General features: G+C 40.9%; 1 pseudogene; it reads right to left on the reverse strand.

Annotated features, from left to right (window-relative positions):
• Positions 1-1,932: 1,932 nt before the first annotated feature.
• On the reverse strand, positions 1,933-14,946 carry LOC130136732 (protein ACCELERATED CELL DEATH 6-like; annotated as a pseudogene).
• Positions 14,947-22,903: the final 7,957 nt, after the last annotated feature.

Consider the following 22,903-nt stretch of genomic DNA (forward strand, 5'->3'; position numbering starts at 1 on the left):
CTGATTTCCGTTGAAGGTGGAGTTTTAAAGGTCTCTCGAGATATGCTTACTATGATGCAAGGGAAGATAGACTGCGAGTTGTATTTTCTTCAAGGAAATATAGTGATTGACTAGTCTACTATATTGTCTAATGCTTCAAGTGAAGACAAAACACAATTGTGGCATATGACACTTGGACACATGAGTGAGAGGGGGATGATTGTTATGAATCGGAGGAGTCTATTGGGAGGCCATCGAATTGAGAAGCTAAATTTCTATGATCACCACGTCATGCATAGTCAGCTGACAATGAAGTTCAGTACGGGAGTTCACCGAACCTTAGAGATTGTAGGCTGCGTATATTCAGAGTTATGGGGACCTTCTCAAGTTGCATCCAAGGGAGGTGTCAGGTATGTGTTATCCTTTGTTAATGACGCTTCAAGAAAAGTCTGGATTTGTCTTCTTAAGCATAAGAGCGAGGTGCTCGATCGGTTCAAGTCATGGAAGGCGATGATCGAAAGCAAATAGGAAGAGAGATCATGTGCTTGAGAATTAATAAAGGGTTAGAATTTGAGAGAAGAGCGGTAGAAGTGCCAAAAGTTGTGTACATGCTCATTTTAGTGTCAAAAGTTTTTTCGGATCACTTAAATGCTTGATTCTTCACTCTCCTCTCCAGGTTCTCTCTATATTTGGGATCGGATTCGGGTGCAAAACTTTACCTGCGATTCGTTCTCGGATGGCGCGATTGATTTCTGATTTTGAATTAGGTCGAAGATTGCGTCAAGAATTGGCAAAATTGATTCCCATCCTGGGCTCACCCGTCGTTGGATTCTCTGGGAAGTTTGGCTCAAGCGGTGTAGCGTATCTGCACATTTGAGCTCGATTTGAAAGTAGGTTCCAGCTGCATAATTAGCTACTGATCAGGCCTTTATGTATTATGTTCTGCAACTACTAGGATCTTCGCCAGTAGTATCGACGAACTTTTTCATCAATAGTTATTAGTAATTTCCTGTCAATGCCCCGGGTAATTATAGTGTCGTGTAAGTAAAGAATGGACCCCAAAAGGGCCTTTATGCGATTTGTTCTTTGGGTTATGATGCCTTTTCAAAGATGGCCTTCGTTCCTAGAGGTGGTGCAGAAGTTCCTTATGGTTTGAGAGAAGTGGGGGAAGTGAAAGGGGGTGTAACGAGTTGGGTTAGAATTCGAATTTTTATGAGGAGCGAAGAGAAATTTTTAAATTTTCTTCTGGTTTTCTTTGCCAAATGCTCGACTTAGGGAATAGGTGATGAGAATTATTCTCTTTACACATTGGACATATGAGTGAGTGTGCCTAGGATGTCGTGACTCGAGAGTGCCACAAATCAGATTGGTACGCTCTAGATGAGCAATTTCTTAGAATCGCGAGCTTCTACATGTTCAAAGTTAACGATCTTATTCCAGAATGGTGAAACAGATGAAATGAGCCACTCATCCATTCAATTCACACAACATCTCACGTGGCTAATGCATCATCGTGAAATTTCATGGAATTATAGCCAACTATTTAAAAATATTAAAAACTATTAGATGAGACGTGGTTTAATACAAGTACTTTGATACTCCTCCTCACAAGTAAACTGGACTTTGACCGACGCCTAAAGTATGAGAATGTAACATAAAAGGGAAATAGGGCCTCGAAAAGTTTGAATTCAGAATTTACTGCTCTGATGTCATGTGAAATTTTATGAGATTATATCTAACTATTTAAACTATTCGAGAAAGACGTGGTTTAATTCAAGTACCTTAACAATCACCATTGAATCTGATGCAATAGGAAAGCAACTGTGGAATGTAGCCAAATACACTAAGTCGAATATATTAAGTTCTGCAAAATCATAGACAATATTGGATGATCAAATGAAACTAGCAATTGGGAGGATATGGCGCGTTCCCACATTCGCTGTCGCCGAGTCATCAGTCATATAATTCACCAGCACCATCCAGGGGCGGACTAGCGGAGGTCCCACTCGCCGTTCCGTCATCTCGCGAGTCATCCAAAAGGTACGTCTCAACTTTCCATAGATAAAAGTAAGTGTGAATAAGCCAGTATATCGGACGACGAATAGGAAGACTGTGGCACCGAAAAACTGGAGGGTACTCTTAACAATTTAGCACCTAAGACAATGAGGACGAAAAAGAGACCCAAATAAAATATGGTGTTCGCAAGCCAAAGGAATTTGCCAACAGTCGAGGTGACGCCAGTTAGGAAAGCGGTGGACATTGCCAGGAGTGCAATTGTTAGTGGCCGTATTGTGTGCTGGTATGCAGCTATTGCCATGTAGACATTGTTTTGCTGAGCCCAGATGAGGTTGATCACCGCGATCATTGTGCAGAACATCGCGATGGTGTTGCAAATCGCAAAGGCCTGGAACATTTTCTTGTCCAGCATCGTAGCCATGCCCTGGTCATTGGAGGCCGGGTGCGAGCCGTTAAATCCTCCGGGAACTGCGAAACCAGCTGCAAAGGTCATAGTGGCCACAAGCGTTGCCACCAGGAGACAGGTATAGATCGCATCCTTCACGTGGTCCATGTTTGGCTTCTTTTCGTGCACGTTGAATATTGTAAGCGCTTCATCTGGAGCTTCCGGCCTATGTGCGAGTAAGTCTACGCTTAGAGCTGGACCTTTCCCAAATGACATGGATTTCAACACCATGACTGCCCATTGCTGAGATCGGAAGCAAATAAAGAAAAACGGAACAAACCGTTACCATATCAATAGCGGGAATGAATTTTGGAGTACTCATTTAAAGGGAAACTTTTACTTCTACAGACTCAATGTCTGGACTTTTTGAAGAATTAATACTAGAGCATAAGTTCATTTTAAAAAAGAAAAGAGGCGAGAATGAAATGTTATTGGTTTATCGTTGTCATAGGTTGACTTTATCACAATGTATAAGATTATGCCATAATAATGTTGTAACTCCTATAAAGAGTTCACTGTTATTTGCAACACATGTTCATCCTTGTTACTTCAGTTCGACCACACAAAAAAATCCTTGTTACTTCAGGATAAATGTCGCAAGGCAAAAATAGTGACTGTTCATGTTACATACCTTCCGCAACGTATACTCCCTTTTGGTGAGATATTGAGCAATGTCAAGAGCAGTCAAGCATTTGTGGTTGAGAACGAAGAGGTCAATTCTTTTATCCGGCACAAGAGGAATCAAAGCGGCGGCTGTGAATGCATCGCGCCCAAGTGCAAATCTGTATTTCCAGCATGATCTCTATCATTTGTCAGCATCCGCAGTTCTGGATGTCTGAGTATATATCTCACTGCTGAAGCTTGCCCATATCTTGCTGCGACATGAAGAACGGTTTGTCCTCGCCCATTTGGGAACTCTGATTGCCGGATGTAGCTTCTCGATTAGTTCAACATAACCCATCTTGCTCGCAATATGAATGGGAAGATGCCCATTCATGTCCTGTTCTTGGGCCAAATCTTCAGTTTCTGGTCCTAAGAGTTCGAGTACTTCGATCTGATTTGTGTAAGCTGCTAAATGGAGGAATACATTACCACCTCTGGAGTCGGTCATTGCAAATAGCTTGATATTCTTTTTGAGTATCTTGGCTGCTAAATCTGGGATAAGGAGCTCCAAATTAGGGACCATGATCACAACTAGTATTGATAGTCGCCGATGCTGGATTAGATCGCCATGCTGAAACTCATTGTGATCATCTTGATTGAATAAATCAAATGCTTTTAAAGGTTTATCTAACACATCTTCGGGTTCAAACAATTATTACTCTTCGAGCTGTGAATCTCGAAGGATTGTGACTTTCCGTCTCTAACATGATGGAACACAACCTGTGAGACCTTAGATAAATTTCGAAAAAATCCAATTACTTAAAAAACTCTAGCATGAATGACTTTCCTTCTCTAGCATGATGGGAAAGCCTTGATCTTGCTCTATCTATGGCTTTTTTTCCTTTTTAATTTTCATTGCATTATGCTTACTTAATCTACACTTAGTCATTACTCTTTCATATTATACCGGTACATACCCGACCTGGGAGACTATTTGAATTATGGGATGTGGTATTTCTCTCACTTTTCTGCTTCTAAGATTACCCTTGCGTTACAGTATGGTAAAATAATGTAAAATGCATAAAAGTTTTGTATGTCCAACGGCTTCATATTAATAATCAGACAGCAAATACTTATAATTTATCACAACTTATGACAAAATTACCCTTGCTCCAGCGGCCAGAATAAGCACGTGAGTCGCATGTGCGGGTCCTTATTTGAAACTAAGTTAGTCAGTTCATGCTCATATTTGACATAAGGTCCACTTTTGGTCCCTCTTTTGAGAAAGAGATCTTACTTCAGGGCTTTATGGGTAAATGGAACAGATTTGGGGTCAAATGCTAAAAATCCTAGAGTTTGGAACGTATTTGAGGTTCTGTAAAATGCAATATTCTGACTCTACTAGGATTGGGATGGTTTTGAGATCAACTTGATAGGTAAATCCGTAATCAGAATATGATAAATCATTCACCAAACTATATTTTACTCTATTAAAATACTATACAATTTTTTGAACCCTCAAACAAGATTTGTTGGAATCTAACATTATCATCAAGAATCATTACTTTAAGCCTATCTTTCCCCTTCTGTCATTGTTAGGCTCTAGATTTTTGTGACTGTCGATCATAAATATTTGCACTTTGTTGTTTTTCTAATGGAAGATCAACAACACATGCGTTTTCGCAAAATGATTGTGCTTGTAAACTTAAACTGATCTATTATGTTCTAATGTGAGAATCTGTTTATTAAAAGAATTAAATGGCTAGTTCCGAGTATCCAATAGGTATCCAACTATTTTATCAAATGGAGTCTGGAATTTTATGTGGACATACATAACGAGTTTGGGTAAGCGCAAAGAGTTGTTGCATAGATACGGGACAAGATCAGCCTACACATGTTGGCCGCGAAAACGACACCCAAGATCTCCATAGCTAGAATCTAGAGCACATAATTATTGAGTACAAGGAATTTGCGCACCTAATTTGTAATCCATTGTTCTTGATGCGGAATAACGACGATCAATAGCGCAAGTTTTTCTCCTCTATTACCCTATGTATCACTAGCTCAATAAGACTGTCTCTCACACCAGCATTTTGCAACTGCTTCTTATGTGAGATAATTTGTGCATCGGGGTTAGAGGAGGGACTTGAGCACTATTTCTAAAGTTTTAAACCAAGCCCTCTCATTACGGGCCGGACCTCACTCGGCCCACACTAGCCAATCCCATATTAGACTATTGAAGAATCTTTATATCTTACATTATTAGACTAATCCCGTAAAATGGTAACTTACAATATTAATTAATGTAGCCCACATCAGAAAAATTCTCACATTCTCCCACTTGGGCCATATTAATTGAAATTGTACTGTATGTGCACACCTTTATGTTGGTCTAGAGATAATTCTTAATAGTCAATCCGATCCCATAAAATCTCAAACAAGAAATCATGGCGATAACTACATGTATATACACAGAGCCTTCCATGGTTACAAGTTCTTTTAACTCTACTGATATTGATTAAATATGGTAGTGTGGCAATTGGATAACACCTCAAAAAAGAGTAATTATGTGTCAACCCCTTTGTCAATCCACATTCTCTTTCCTTAAGTGTCACAAAACCTGATGTGTCACTAGAAAATATCCTTATGGTTCCAACGAACCTACATATCTTATCCTTATAGTTAACTTTACTTTATGTATAACAAGACATATTCTTAAGGTTAATAATTGGATACCCTTAGCCTTTACTCAAGGTTTACACAATACCTTGAGATTTTCACCGGATATATGTATTCAACATGATAATAATACGTTCAAGAACACTTTATTGAATGACAAAGAGTTGATACCTATTAAAATGTTACTAAATGTAACAAATCACAGATGTAAACTTCATTAGAGTAAAAATAAAATAGTTCCCACTAAACAACAGCATCCCATAATGCTCATAAACCCATGCAAACGACATGTCGCTCAAACACATAAGGGTGAAGGCCTTTAGTTAGTGGATTTACAACCATATCATCTGTAGAAATATACTCAACTATAATGTCACGATTCTGAATTGTTTCCTTTATGATCAAAAAGTTGACCGCCATATGCTTAGACCCATTGAGACCTCTGTTGTTATTGATAAACAACATTGTATAGTTATTGTCACAATACAACTATATGGGTCTATCCACAAAATCAACTACGATCAACTCCCTAATGAGGTTCCAGAACCAAACAACCTAAATAGCTGCGAAAAGCATGCTATAAAACTCCGCTTGCATGGTAAAGGATAATATAGATTTATGTTTCTCGTTTTTCCATGATACTGCATATTCTGCTAACTTAAAGAATGAAACCTGTTGTTGACTTCATGTCATCCTGACAGCCAGCAAAGTCTGCATCCGAATACCCAACTAGTTGCAAGTCCCGAACACATCTATGAACCAGCATATAGTCTATTGTCCTTTTTAAGTACCTCAAAACCTTCTTGGCAGCAACCCAGTTATCATGTCCTGGATTTGACTAATATCTGCCTAGAAGTCCGGTTGCAAAAGTAATATCTGGTCTAGTACAAACTTGAGCATACATAATGCTTCCAAGTTCACTAGGATAAGGTATATCCTTCATTTGGGCTTTCTCAATATCTGAATTAAGACACTGACTAATTCAGTTCATCACCCTTAATGATAGGAGCAATTCCTATCATGTAATACTGCATACTGAATCTTTCTAAAATACGATCAACATATGTTCTCTGAGACAAACCCAATATACAGCGAGAACAATCCCTATGGATCTCAATGCCAAGGACAAAAGATGCCTCACCAAGGTCATTCATGTCAAAATTCTTCGACAAAATCCGCTTTGTCTCATGCAGTAATCCTATATCACTACTCATAAGTAAGATATTGTCTACATAGTGTCACGCCCCGACCCTCGAGCGCGCTAACATCCCACCAAGGTCGTTATAAATGCGACGTCCCAGGATGCATCGCCGACCCAATTGAATTACTAACGATTAAACACATGCAGAAGCGAACTAAAAACTCCCAATCACAACAGCAGGGATAGTTAGGAAAACACACCTCAATTTAAACAACATCATCAGCAATACATGGGGTTGATATATTACAAGTCCGCCACACGGACCTTCCCGATTACAACCAGAACAGGTAGGGGTTAACCTAGCTCCTCTATCTACGAGGATGACCTCAAAAGGTATTTTCCCTCAAAAAGCCGGTTCCCAAGGAACGGTACGTGTACTCATATCGGATGATCTGAAAAGTGGTTAACAACAACGGATGAGATAAATCTCAGCGAGTTCACGACCTAAGCCTCGATTAGGAGGTCAACTCATCTCGGATGTACCTAACTTATGCAACGATACATCGATGGCAGACAACTCAATATAGAACATACAGGTACTTCACAACACAATCACAGGCAGCCTTACCTTGCCTTGGCATATGCACATGCCCTATACGTTATAATTCACCGTATGCCATGATAATGCAATAAGCATATAATGCAATCAGAATACGCATCAACCTTCTCAAGCACAATGCATTCACACGTGTCCCGATTATAAAGTGAAACCGCTTCGGCCCGTCCCATACCGTGCCTAGCAATTTCATCTCATAATCAAGCGCAATACCACCACAATCTTTCACGCGTATTCCAATTACTACAGCCACACCAGGGGCTACGGCACAACACGCGATATTCGCCTCAGGTTGGCAGTTTTCCGGTATATCCGGGCATCGTCTCGCCCCATCGGGCACGGCATCATCTCACCCAACCATAATGACGGCATATCCCATAAATGGGTTCATTCCGAATCCGATTCGCGAATGACTACGTCTCCCCTGCTACCAGTGACGGCTTCCAATTACCAAATTGGGACACCCGTTAGGGCCACGGCCAAACCCTAAGTTGGCGGTCATCCGGTATATGGTTTTCCGATATAATCGGGCACGAAAGGAACCTTTAGATGATCATGCACACATAGCAACACTCAGGTTCCATTATTATAATTTTCAATAACCAATGCAAACATAATCCGTGCTAATACGTTGAAATATCCAACTTCTACACATAAAAATGTACTAAAATATTCACACGTGATTATGCACATATCAATAAATTCCCAAACTTGGCATGCTTCTATATTCAAGTACCCACAACATATTTCTCACATAAAACTTAACAAATAAACCCGACACCTCAGGGTTTATTAATTAAATACCCGTAATTCTATATTTCACCATAACCAAACAATTCAATTTGGCATACAAACCAATATATAAGGCAAATTCTAGCTTAGGCATCACAATTTAAGCCTAAAATAAACACAATTTAATTTCGAAATTTCCACAAAAATATTAATAAAATAATAATATTTTTAATTCCGAAAATTAATAAAATATTATTATTTAATTCCCGAAAATTAATATAATATTTCAATAGCTTAACAACTAATTTCTAATTAATTAACACTAAACATAATTAACTTAAACTAATCCGCTCTAATCAAGTTTAACCTACTAAGCAAGGAATTAGTGCGAAAACTCACCCGTTAGCGAATCCGACGACACGAGCGCGACGGCGGCGGCGAGGGAGCGTTGCATGGTCCGAAAACAACACGGAACGATGACACACGACCGGAATAGGGCAGAACAGCAGCCACAAAACCGGTTTGGCTTCGATGAGGCGATCCGGCACGGCGAAGGAGCGGCTGCTGTGGTGGCTGGTCGGGGCTGCTTGGGGGCTGATCCGGGCGTGTAATGGTGTCTGGTGGTGTCGGCTAAGTGGCTGGACAGCAGCGGCTGCAACGGCGGGGACGGACAACGGGCGACGAAGCTAGAAACTTGGCTGGAAAACAGCCGGCGACGGGGGCTGTTTCCGGCGAGAAATGGACCATCGGCGGTTGGAAATGAAGAAGCCGAAGGGAGCAGAACAAGAAGCAAGCAGAATAAGGCAAGCACAAAGAACAGAGGAGCGTATAAAGGGTGAAGAAGCAAAACCAACGAAGAAGGAGAAGAAAAGAATAAGAAGAAAGAGAGGGGGAAATGATGGGGAGTCGGTGGGCTCGGTGGGGGAGTCAAACACGCAAAAAAAGGGGGGGGGGGGAGACCGGCGGAAAAGGAGGGGAGGAGAGAGAGTAGTCAAATCGCAATAATCACGATTCAACGGTCACGATTTGAATCCAAAAATGATCTAACGGTCCCCGAAAAATCTTAATTAATAATATAGGAAAAAGAGCCAAAAGATATTAATAAAAACACACTACGAGAAAGGTTTACTAGTCCAAATCCGCACCCGGTCAAAATTTCACTTTTCGCATATCCCGGGCAACATCGAGGCTGGCCACAATAATATTGACACCGTCCAATTAAATTCGTCCCGGGACTCCGAGAAATTCGACACCAAAGTTTGGGCTCTAAATAACGGCTAAATTCAATCGAGTGCCATTCTAATAAAATCTCAATTTTAAAAACAATAATCGGGAGTGATCAGTTCTCGGGCGAGATTTTACTATAAGCACACTGACGAATTACACGTTTTATAAATCCCAAAAATGGGCTGAAATTCGGAATGTCACACATAAAGTATGAGAAGAATAAATTTCCTCCTACTGACCTTGCAATACATACACTGATCCACTTTATTCTCAACAAAATCGAATGAAGTGACAACACTATGAAACTTTAAGTACCATTGTCTAGAAGCTTGCTTGAGGCCATTAATTGACTATTTCAGTCTACACACAAGCTTACCTAAATCATCTACTACAAAGCCTTTGGGTTTTACCATATAGACCTCCTCATCAAAATCTCCATGCAGAAACGCACTCTTTAACATCCATCTAGTGTAACTCTATATTAAAATGAGTTACTAATGCCATGATTACTTTGAAATAATCTTCAAAGTGTACTTCTTCTTTCTAAGTGAAATCCTTGGCTAGTAATCTGGCCTTAAACTTTTTGATCTTTCCTTTGGAGTCTCTTTTGGTCTTATACACCATTTGCAGCCGATGGACTTATGACCTTCAGGTAATTTAACAAGCTCCCAAACACCATTATATTTCATAAAACTACATCTCATTTTTATCGCATCCAACCACAAATCTGATTAAAGACAAGAAACAGTATATGTATAAGTCACTGGATCAATTACATAGCCGATATCATAGTCATGCTCTCCTAGATAAACTATATAATATGATAGTATAGCTGATCGTCTCTACCTGATTGATCTCCTAAGTTGAGCTACTACAACCTCATGCTGCACCTGAAGGATTTGACGAACTTCATTAGGAACTGTCTCAATAACACGATCCTAGACCTTAATAGGCTCGGTCTGTGGTGTAGGAGGCTATACTATCGTCTGTATAGGTAGAGAAATAGACACACTAGTTCCCACCATACTATTATCCTTAATAGTTTATGAGCAGCTACCCTTTTTGGCCACATTAAATTCCATAAACTTCGCTGCCTGCGATTCCATAATTCTTGTGTCTCCATTGGGTTTATAAAACCGATATCCCTTCGAATGATCTTGGTAAGATACAAAGTAACACCGAGTGGTCTCAGAGTCCAACTTACTTAATATGAGATCATATAACTTTACTTTTGCAAGACATCCCCAGACCTTAAGATGATTCAAGCTAGGTTTACGCTCAATTCATAAGTCAAAATGAGTCAATGGAACAACTTTGATAGGAACACGGTTTAGCATATGGAGAGCTACTTTCAAAGCTTCATCCCATAGAAAATCAGGTATATTGATCCTACTAATCATACTCCTCATCATATACATAAATGTGCGATTGTACCTTTTAGCCACACTATTTTATTTAAGACTCCTAGGCATAGTAAATAGAGCTACTATCCTAAAATCCTCCAAGTATTTAGCAAATGGCCCTTTAAGCTATCTAGCATCGCCATGCCTACCTAAATACTCTCCACCATAGTCAAATCTGACAACTTTTATGACTTTTCCCAACTGTTTCTTGACTTCAATCCAAAAAATATTGAACTTGTCAAGAGACTCAGAATTTTCCCTAATCAAGTACATATATCCATATCGGGAATAGTCATCAATAAATGCGATAAAATAACAAATTTATACACAAAGTTACCTTATAGGGTCCACTAATGTAAGTATGAATGACCTCCAACGGGTCAGAACTATGGACTGCTATTTTCTTTTTTATCTTAGTCATCTTGCCTCTACAACAGTTTACGCAAGTTTCTAGGTCACTTTTAAGAATAGGCAGAATGTCGGCCTTTATTAGCCTTTCCACTCTTTCTCTAGAGATGTGACCAAGTTGTTTATGCCACAAAGCAAAAGGTTGTTCCTTATGTATAGGTCGTTTGGAAATAACATTTTCAGTCGTATAAGCGATGTATATATCGTTTGGAGTTCAACACAATTTGTACAATCCATTAGACATGTTGTAGCACTCAACCTTATTTGAATTAAAGAACATAGAAACAATATTGCTCTAATATTGCTCTTTATTTCAAAAGAGTAGCCACACATGTCTAGACATGATATGGAAACTAAGCTTCGTCTAAAGGAAAGTACATAAAATGTGTTTCTTATCATCAGATTAAAACCAGAATCTAGAATTAAAATGACATCTCCCACGAACTCGACGTCGACTATAACATTGTTTCCCACGATGAGCTTTGATTCATCCTAATTTGGCTTCTTTCGGTTTATAAATCCTTGTATGGTAAATGCAATATGATTTGTTGCACCGCTATTTTGCCACCGTGAACTAGACGGGGCTTATGATAAGTTGGATTCATAAACAAATGCCAAAGAATCATTAACCACAGGCTCACGCTTAGACAACCAAGAATTATATTTGTTGCAGTCTTTCTTTATATGACCTCTCTTCTTACAAAAGAAGGGCAATCATTATCCTTCTTGAAGGATACTTTCTTAGGACCCAGATAGTTAGAATGATCGGTGGTTTCATAAATTCATTTATAAGTATGATTTTTTGACCTCTTACTCTTCTTGTCCCTAAACTCAGCAAAACCATCAAACCTCATATTGAAGAGTCCTTGCAGATGTATCATAATCTCAGTGCTAGACAAGACACGACTCCAAGCCACCAATGCTTCCATCATTTGTTTGGTAGTGCAGTCAGCTGGCTGATCAATCTTCAAGTGTTCCTGAATAGATTGCTTCATTGATAACAAGTAAATCCAATTGCTCTTTTCCCAAGCAGCAAAGTGTGCTTTCTCGGGATCCGTACTGGTGACAATGAGATGGCCTACTTTTCCTTAGTAAGAGCAATATATATATTTCCAGCTCCATCTCAAACAGAAAATCCTCTTTCCATTTCTTAAAATCTGAATAAAAAAGAACCTCAATTCTAATAGAGTTGTTGTTTTCAGAAAAGGTGACTAATTTTATATTGAATGTATATAATTAGCGTTATGTGAGTACCGTGTAACTTAAAACCGTATAAGTACATATCCTGAGAGTTACATACATCATCATATAAACACATTTGGGCAAAATATATAACATGCAGTCGTATGCTCTCCACATGACAGCAGCCATGAGAATATATTCCAACCTTCATAAATTCACCACCTTTAGGTGTATGAAACACTAGGATCAATCACTCAAACATATGCTATGGATGTGACCCTCCATCAACTAATACACAATCACCTCCTTTGAGAGTATGATCACGCATTAGAATAGGAAACATCTTACCACAATATGATACCGATATTTCTCAAACCCAATCAAGTGTGCCACTTTGGCGGTCACAACCCAATTGAATCCTTGAAACACTCTCATACCAAGGATACAAACTTTGTCTCACATTTACCATATACATGTGATTTTAAACTTGAAGACATGGGCAATTTGTCACTAAATCACATGCCATGCTAATTATATTGTTTCATTCATTGATAGACAATGAATCACACTCTACACATTATGTATGTGATGATATACATGTGGGCTTGCATCTGTATTTCCGAAACCATAGAGAAATACAAGAAAATATCCTAAAAAATACAAATTTATAGGGTTCCGTATGTATTTTCACATCCTTAAAAGCCTCAAACATGTAAAATAAATACACCACAGTGTAGAACATCTCGATACAAGCATGGCGGTACCAAGAACGCTCCAATCGGAGCTCGGACGCGCCCTCATGTGCCATCAGAGTACGCAGCGCGTATGGCGTGCGTTCAACCAGTCTGAATCGCCGGTCCAACCGGTCAACGGACCGATCCAACCAGTTCGGTCAATAGGGTCGAGTCGGATCCCGGGTCAGGTCTCGGGTCCGGGTCGACCCATGTTTGGGTGGCTGACGTCAGCCTTGGCGCATGAATTGAACGCGCTGGCCACACCCACGCATGGAGGCGCATGAGGGCATGTGTCCGACGCACGCCACCACCTAGCGGCGTGTGGCCGTGCATGGGGGAGCGTGCGGCGTCCCCTAGTGGCGCGTCGCCACTCAAAACGATTGTCTCGACGAGCTCTTCCCGTTTATGTAATAAAAAATAATTTTTTACAGACAAAAAATCACAAAAACGAGCCAAATCCGTACGTTCTACATCTAGTATATGGTTGCTCTGATATCACATGTTGGCCGCAAAAATGACACTCAGGATCTCCATGGCTAGAATCTAGAATACATAATCATTGAGTAAAAGGGATTTGCGCACTCGATTTAAAATTCATCATTCTTGATGCGGAATAGCGACGATCTTCAGCGTAAGTTCTTCTCCTCTATTACCCTCTGTATCACTAGCTCAATGAAAGTGCCTCTCACACCAGCGTTTTGCAACTGCTCCTTATGTGGGATAATTTGTGCGTCAGGGTTGGAGAAGGGACTTGAAAACTCTTTATAGAGTTGTAAGCTAGGCCCTTTCATCACGGGTTGGGCCCACACTAGCCAGTCTCATATTAGACTATTTAAGAATCTTTATATCTTACCTTATTAGACCAATCCCGTAAAACGGTAAATTACAAGCTTAATTAATGTAGTTCACATCATAAAAACTCTTACAACACATAGATATATCTCATAAGCAAATTTAGGTACGTACCATAATTCTCACACAGAATGGCACCATGAACAGGTGACAAGTCTTGTATCCTCAATGGTTCGAGCGAGAGCGAAAATAAAACCTCGTGTATAGCGGAGTCGCCGGTGTCGAGAGCAAGGTATAGGAGAGATTTCTTTTCCGCATTCTTCCAGTACACGGGGTTCCAAATCTTCGCTCAACAAACGACGGACCACGTTGACACGACAACAAATCACAGCCTCGTGCAAAGCGGAGTTTCCATGTCTATTTTTTGTCCTCAGGTTCAGATTCTTGTCCTGACATTTGGGAGGTCTCTTGCCCGGTGAATCAACATCGCGGCGGTCCTAGATCCGCCGGCCTTAGTGGCCACGTGGAGGGTTATCTCCCTAATCATCTTGGGCGGTTATGAGGTGGTCATGGACATAATCAACCAGGAGCCTTACGATGTTGTCCGTGCCGGTATGTGCAGCAACGTGGAGCAGTGAACTGCCCAATCGCCCCAGGAAATTGAAAATGGCAGATAGATTGGTTTTCTCGGCAAGCCTTTTGACCGCAGAAATGAACTCTTCGACATCGGCGCCATTGATGACATCGGCCAGTCTTCGACTAGCTGCATACACTTCTGCTGGATCTTGTTGTGCCGCGGTTTGCACAGCCACCAATGCATTATTCATTCTCTTCCGTCGACTCCTCCAGATTTCTTGTTCCTCCTTTAAAGAATCCATTTCATCCTCTATCATTTCCATGAAAGCTCCTCCTCCATCCTTCTTGACCTCCACCTCGACCGAGTTGTTCCTGCCAACGTCCTCTACTTCTATAGATAGCTTTATGTCCATCGAGCCTAAGCTATGCAAATAATGTAGTTGTTGCCAGGGAACCAGGGTTGTGTAAGGAGCCCTTATATCATTTAAGTAGTAAGTAATGCATTCTTCTTATAATTTAAACTTCTATAATAGTTAATAGTGGTCCTACAAAATGTTCCATGGCATCAGAACAAAATGTTTCGACAATTACTGTGCAAAATCGCAGAAGTGTGAATGAATACCGTAACTGAAGCCCCATAGGTTAACATAAGTGAATAACAAAATCTGGTCCTTGAAAGAATGCTGCATTGCCTAATCAGTCGGCACCCATCTTCCCCTCGCCACCCAATCTCGCCTCAACAACTCTACAATCTTGCAAACTGGTGATCAAGGCGCGTGTTTAGACAATTGGCTAATCTGTCCTTTATTTCGTCCAACTTGGTTGGGCCGGAAATTGATCGCTCCATGGATCGACTTTTCGGCTGGAGAATAGGTATATCGCCGCTCATGGGGTGATCCCATGCAAACTAAAAATTAGCGATTGTCAACCAGTGGGGTGCGGAAGCAAGGAGGAGTCAAAAGATAGGACAGTTGGAGCTTAACTTGGGAAAGAATGGTAGTCCTAATGCAGCAGGGAACAAAGCTGTTATATTGATTTTCTAGTAACATCACTGAATAGAGGGAACCCAATTCGCAGATTGAAGACGATCTGAATTAGCAAAGGAAATTAGACAATTAGCAATGGCCTGGTAAATGTTATTCATGTTGAAGAAGACATTCCTTCCAATACCAAAACTTGCTTCTCCAACGATCTTAAGGCGATGTCGAAATCAGTCAAGCACTCGCTAATCGCAACTCCCCACCCAACTCGTTTATCCAACGAATGATGAACCAAAGCGACGGGTTGGGCATTTTATCATACATTAGAGGGCTAACGTTCGTGTTAAATAAATCCTCGCATATGCTTCCTTTTTGCTTTGAGTCCCTTTAACTGATCTTATTTCTTTGCCTAACATACAAGCAAAGAGGCATAAAGGGGTGACATGCTATAGATTCAATTAGTCCTTTAATAGCTAGCTTGATTAATTATGCAAAGGATCATCGTGCCAATTACTATCACATACTAAAGTTTAGTGATTATGGGCAAATCCTTTTATAATTTAGCGACAATTTCAAATAAGGGCCAAGATGACCCAAACTAGACATTGTCTCAATTAAAGTTATGACATGACCAACTTAGTTTTAACTAAATGCTCGAGTATGAGGTGGCTAAATATTTGCCGCCCGGCGAGCACATGCGACTCACGTGGCAATAACAGGGGCAGTTTTGTCCAAAACCATTTTTCATTCTTTATTTTTTTTTCTTTCTTTGTTTCTTTTCCCTTTTTTTTTATTATCATTTCTTTCTTTTCTTTTTTTCCTTCTTCGCCCTCCCTTACCCCCCATCTTCTTCCCTCTGCATCACCTCTGTCGCCGTCTTCGCTCCTTCATCAGCCTCCCCACCAGCGAGCTCGCGAGATTCACGCCCTCCCGAAGGGGAAGGGGAGACTGCGGTGGTGTCGGCAGCGCCACGCAGCCGCTGGCGAGGCTCCAACGTCCCTAGTCTGGCTTAGGCGGGGAGCCGCCGCTGCCAATCCTTGGCTGAGACAAACATACTCACGCGAGGAAGCAACGCAGCTTGAGTAACAATTCATGGTGCGGATGAAGAAGGCCCCCGATCATGTGCGACCTCACGATATCTCACACCCTTCTCTAGCCGTCCACCGGGCCCACCTCCTTGCTCAGCCATTCGCCGACGCCGGTCCCCGCTGTCAACGGCATCGCCAATGTCCTTGCGCTCGCCAATGTCCCTCTCCCTTCCCAATCTGATAGATCCAATAACAAAACCACATGAAAATTGTAGGTGCTCTTTTGCTCTAGATTGTCGTTGCTGTTGCTTGCCAAATCATGGGAAGTCAAAATGTTGATTTTATGTTGGTTGTTTATTATAAGTTGATATTTGATAAAATGCCCAGTTCATAAATAAAACAATATGATGTTCTGGGCCAAACTGTAGCAGAATGATCTCCATCAGCAATGCGATAATCGCTAGGCATTCGCTATATTCACTCGTGCTTTTGTTTCTGTGAGTGGTGTCTAAGCGTCTAGGCAAGGGTTGTGACATCTTCGAGGGCGGGCGTGGTCGCCGATGTGGAGTGCGATAAGGGTCACCACCGTCGCCCAAAACTGTCTGGACGCTGGCCCTTGCCCAAGCTCTCTCTCTCTCTCTCTCAGCGACCACGGCAGTGCAACTGCACTCGCCTAAGCCGGACAATAGACGCCGGAATCTCGCTGTGCCTGGGTGCCCACCCAACCGTCACATTTACAGTTTCCCTCCCCTTTTCTCTCTAATTTTTCAATTTTATGTAAATCCCTTGTCCCATTGGCTGGCCAACGAAGATTTGGCCGGCCAATGAATTCATGGCCTTATTGAAAATTAAGTTGATCATTTAAGGTCTTATTTAAGATAAATTAGGAGAGAGCAAAAAAAACCGACTGAACCAAGAACTGCCCGAACTGGACCGAACCGACTGATTCTGGGCGGTTCCTTGCTCCATAAAATTGGAACCGGTGAATGTTGGTCCAATTTTTGGTTCCAAGTCTAGACCTACCCACTCGAATCATATCGATTTTTTCATTTAATTCTTACAAACCTAGAAAGTGAGACTTTTTTTTTTTTGCTAGAACCTAATCAAACCTTAACTAGTTTCCCGTTGCCCATTCTGCTCAAACCCTAATCACTTAGTCACAACTCACGCTCGCTCACGCCTCTCGTTGACAAACTCTAATAGATAGAGTGACCATCACACATCGCTTAGTCAAAACCCAACTTACTGCCTCCAGTCTCCTTGACATAAGGCAAACCCCAGCCAGACAGACATAGCGCAAAATGGAGATCAAATCATCGTATGTATACAAGCGAGTACCAGAAACATCAACTTGCACGTCACTTTCTTGTTCACTGACCTAGAAGCACATGCAAATCACGCAGAGAGAGAGAGAGAGAGAGAGAGAGAGAGAGAGAGAGAGAGAGAGAGAGTAATTACCCCAAGAATATGATCTTCGGGAGCGAGAACAACGTAATCGAAGACGAAATCATCCACGGGAGGAAGATGGGTCTACCAAAGAAAATGCGAGCATCGGTCAGAGTTTCTTAAGTTCGAAGCTTTGAACTAGAGAAACAATCATAGTGCGAAGGTAGTCCAGTTCCAGGACCAAATGGGCTGATTCCCGGTTCCCCAAATTGGGAACCAACCCGTTTGGTCTGATTCCCGATTCCAAGATGGGAACCGGCCCATCCTGGAACCGATCACCTCTAAGATAAAAACCATTCTGTATCCTCTTCGGAAAAAACGATCCCACTTGAGGTTATTATTTTAATTTTGCACTTTAACTCACATATCGCTAGAACGCTACTTAGCTTGTGGGCCTCAATCATGAAAATGTATGTTATGTATTGATCAATACAATCGACTGGCTAGCTAACCAATCACATTGCTTGGATAATATGCATATTCTGTACAATTTTCGCATGTATATTGCTAAGTTCGCCCTCTTTATTCATTGGTTACACCTATTATTGCGTGTGGCCTGAACTTCCTCCCCCACGTTCACATCAAGAATGAGAATGAGGAAACGTCTCCTTTCCATGTGTTCTGTTCGGCGTGCGGCTAGCCACGTGGCATCATCCCAGTCGGCGAGCAGTCAAACTCCTGTGGGGTCTTGCATGAATATGGTGGTGGCTGGTGGGCCATTCCCACCGCCCAACCTAATTGCCTAACTCCAAGTTAAAATAAGCATGAATTTCACAGCTGAAAAGAAGCTTGTACCCGTTTAGAGTAATTGGGGAAGCGGGGATGAAGATCAAGAAGTTATTGACATTTTCCATTTGAGGTTTTGTTTGACTCAGAGAACAAATTTAGTTTTCTTCATCATGTGAGTTGATTAAATATTTTGAGTTTACGTTCGAATAAGTAAATAATATCATTCAAATGAATTTCGTTAAAAGAGAGTGGAGTTATTTATTTATTTTTTTCGCGTAAGATCTCGATCGATTATATATATGAGAATAGAGGTGAAGAGGGCCTACTTTTCCTGATGCTGAGTCATCCTATTCCAATTAAGGTATGCTGAGGGAACACGAAAAGTTGTCAAATGATAATGGACCCACCCTAAAAAAAAGGCTTTCATGAGAATGATCGAAATGAGATAATAACTCATCCAGATATCTTCTTCCTTCAAAAGATCCATTTCATCCTTCTTGACCTCCTCCTTGATCGGGTTGCTCATGTCGGCGTCCTCTTCCCCTATAGGTAGCTTTACGTCCATCTAGCCTAAGCTACGCAAGTAATGGAGCTATTGCAGGGAACAAGGGTTGCTTAAGGAGACAGCTATATCAAGTAAGGGTTGTGTAAAGCATTTAAACTTTCATAATATTTAATAGTGGCCCTACAAAAGTTTATATGAATCCAAACATAAAGTTTTGAGTTTAAAAGTTGTTGCACAAGATCGCAGATATAAATGATTTGCTGTGAGAATTAAGTGCAAGAAATTAATAATACGCCATGGATTTACTTGGTGGTTCGACTAGATGTACCTACTCTACAAATAGATCGATAAGGTGTTCTACTTTAAACAAATAAAAGACTACAAGTGCTCGGACCAAAAATCCACGCAAAAAAAAAACAAAAAGAATCACAGGGTAAATTAGAGGTTCTCCCTCAAAAAGGTCTCTTTGAGAGAGACGGAGCTGCCTGGCGGTAATTGCGCAGGATTGAGCTCGGAGACAGTGGTGGTGCGGCGGCGAATGCAGGCCACATCTCATATACAAACTCTCGGCCTCCCTAGCACCCACTCTCCTAAAAACAGAAATTGAAGCCTCATGGTTAAACTCAAGTGAATAACAAAGTCTGGTCCTTCAAAGAATGCCGCATTGGCTAATCGGTCGGCACCCGTTCTCCCCTCAAACTAGAAGATCAAGGTGCTTTGGCGGTCATGCGATTCGGATAATCATGCTTTTTTCTATTGGTGGAGCTTGGAGATTTTCCCAGTGGGGGCAACAAGAAAATGAAGATCATTTTTAACGCGGAGAAATTTTATTCACGGCCCTTAAGTTTGATATTCACAGCAGTTTTGCTATCAATCTCTTGAGACTTAGATTTTGCTAATCCAATCTAATGTTATGTGGTTTCGGTCCACAACTCCTATTTGTGTTGAACATCGATCCATACTTTTTACATGGAATTGAGTAACTTTTTCTGTTCCATGTAATTGAGTTACTGTCGCGACCTAAAATTTCTTTCAGGCTAATGGATTATTAAGACTAAGCCTAACTCGGGCCCTCCCAAACCCTACCAATTCGCAACTTAGGGTTTAAGTTTTTAACGTACAAAAGTTTTCATGTTTGGAGTCGCCACTAATCTATTTGTGGTAGGTCGATTAGAAACCTAAATAAAACATAGGGAGATATGTTTTATTCCTACGAACCAGAGATTCTAAGCTCGGGGACTTGGTTACGCTAGATCTAGTCTAACGCCCTTTCGGTACCTTTTCTTTTCAAAAAATGTTTTGGTAGACAGTTTGGATTTATTTTAACTTAGTCACTAACATGTGAGGTGATCATGCGGGTGCGTAAACCACCAAAGTAACACCCAGAAAGCATTAAATAAATTGCAAGTTTGGAAGAATTACTTACCTGGAAGCAACGTAAGCATCTGTATTGTTAGCTAGAAAATCACATTAACACCCTAATATGATTTCTAATTAACAAGCAATTCACTCAATTTCTTTTTTTGGATTTTCACTTATTTAAATGAAATCTAGCCTATATGCAATGACATGCGAAAATGACATGCGATTAATGCAACCTAGAATGCAAACTATATGTCGTGCGACGACGTGACCTATTTCTAATGACAGGACGATTGATTATTTTTGGTATTTTCTCAATTTAAATTCGGAATAATAAAAATGCCTAAATTAACATGCAACCTATGATGACTTAATCTACCCTAGCATGATTTCTTTTTAAGATTTTTGTTAAAATTCGAAATAATGAAATAACCTGAATAATCTATTAAGATTAGAATATTACTTAATTTAAACTAGAAAATAAATCATCTCAAGTCCTAATTTAAATTAAATAACTACTCTATCTTCTAGATATATTTAGGATCCCTAGACATGCAAAAACTCTAATTCAAATCTAATTAATATTTTTTTGAATTTTCTGTTTATTTGAAAAAGGAAAGCAATTAAATAAACAAGGATAGCAACCACATTCAAAACGTCCACGCGATCCGCCATATTTGTTTCAAACTCGGATTAGGCACAAAAATCAAACTATCGGTCATATCTATAGGGTTATAGATATCGACGGAAAACCGATTATTCAAATTTGGAAAGCGGATAAAAATCATTATCGTACCCAAGTGGTTATGGATAGGATAATAATTTTCCGTATCGCCGCGTATCGAACCCTAGGGATAAGGTCGGATAGTCGTCCAGATACGTTGCTAAATTAGGAAGTTTTCCTAATTTTGAATATTTAAAGATATTGCGGATATATCGAACATTATCCTAAGATATCTAAATATCCACATGATATTCACGAAATATTCAAACACCCATATTAGGAAATTAAATATTCTGAAAATATCGAATAATGTTGAATTACCTAATTTGCAGATAATTCCCAAATTCAAATCGACTCGGGATCGAGTTTGCGGATCGGGATCGGACTCGGACGACGGGCAACGCGTCGTCGGCGCGGCGGCTCACGGTGGCGTCCGGCGACGAGTGCGGTGGTGGCGGGAATGGCAGTGGTGACGAGGTCGCTCACAGATCGTCAGGGATTTTTGGCCCGTCACCTGCAAAACAGAATCACGAGAGGGCCGACGGACCAACTCACGGTATGGGAATGTCTCGGAACTGAACAGGATCGTCGGGGAGGAATCGCCGTGGAGAACCGTCGAGGGATTGGATAACACCACCGTAGAGACGTGGCGGTGGCCGTAGGCAATAGTAGCAGCGAAAAGGGGCTGGCTTTCAATCTCAAAGGCGCATGGAAACGTATATCACTACGGGCTCGACGTGGGGTGCGACAATTTGCTGTCACGGTAGAGAATCTCTTCAAGGAAACCTGCAAAAGAAAGGACCAGTGTAGCTCGATGAACACTGAAACCACCAAACTGGGATTCGTCGGTCTGCCGTTGAGCTGGTGTCGATGGGTAAGAAGCTCGTGACTGATGCGGCAAGGCTGCAAGATTGACATTACAACGACACCCGGGAAGTTGCTCGCCACCTGGAAGTTTGCTGCTGGCGTTGGGCGAAGGAGTTTTCGTGAACGTCTTCTCCTTTTGGTATTTGCTGCATGTTGAAATCGTCTCAGAGGGTGTGGTGCAGCTCCCCCCTTTCTCTACGTTTTCCTTCGTTGGCCTCTTGAATGTGTTGTGCCTCTCTGTCGTAAATTGTGAAGCTCCCCTCACGATTTCTCTCTAATGGCCGCACGACTCCTCTGCTTCTCTCTCTTTCTTGTGGCCGTGTGTATGAATTGGGTGCCTCTCTAAAAAATCCTGACCTAATGATGTATATATAACACTAATCTAGGTCAATTAGATGGGCTCTCTAGTCTTAATGGGCTTAGGCTTGGGCTTAGATTTTAATTTAATTTAAATGGGCTGAATTAATTAAGGATAATGAGCTGAATTAAGCTCAAATTAAAACAACCGAGCCCGTTTGACTTGTAATTCCCGGCCCTTGCATTCCAAGCAAGCCGAGTCCCATTCGATGAAATTTAAGCTCGTTCGTCACCGCCGGTCCGATGCAAAATGCAATTAATCTAAAATGAATTTAAACTATATGTTATGCAACCTAAATATTTTTGTTTAGGGGTTAAAAATTTAATCCCTAATTTTCTATACAAATTACGACTAAATGGTCGCTAAAATTT

Source organism: Syzygium oleosum, unplaced genomic scaffold (genome assembly GCF_021117445.2).
Source record: "Syzygium oleosum isolate NSW1041296 unplaced genomic scaffold, Sole_v2.1 Sole_v2.49, whole genome shotgun sequence".
NCBI classification, from domain to species: domain Eukaryota; kingdom Viridiplantae; phylum Streptophyta; class Magnoliopsida; order Myrtales; family Myrtaceae; genus Syzygium; species Syzygium oleosum.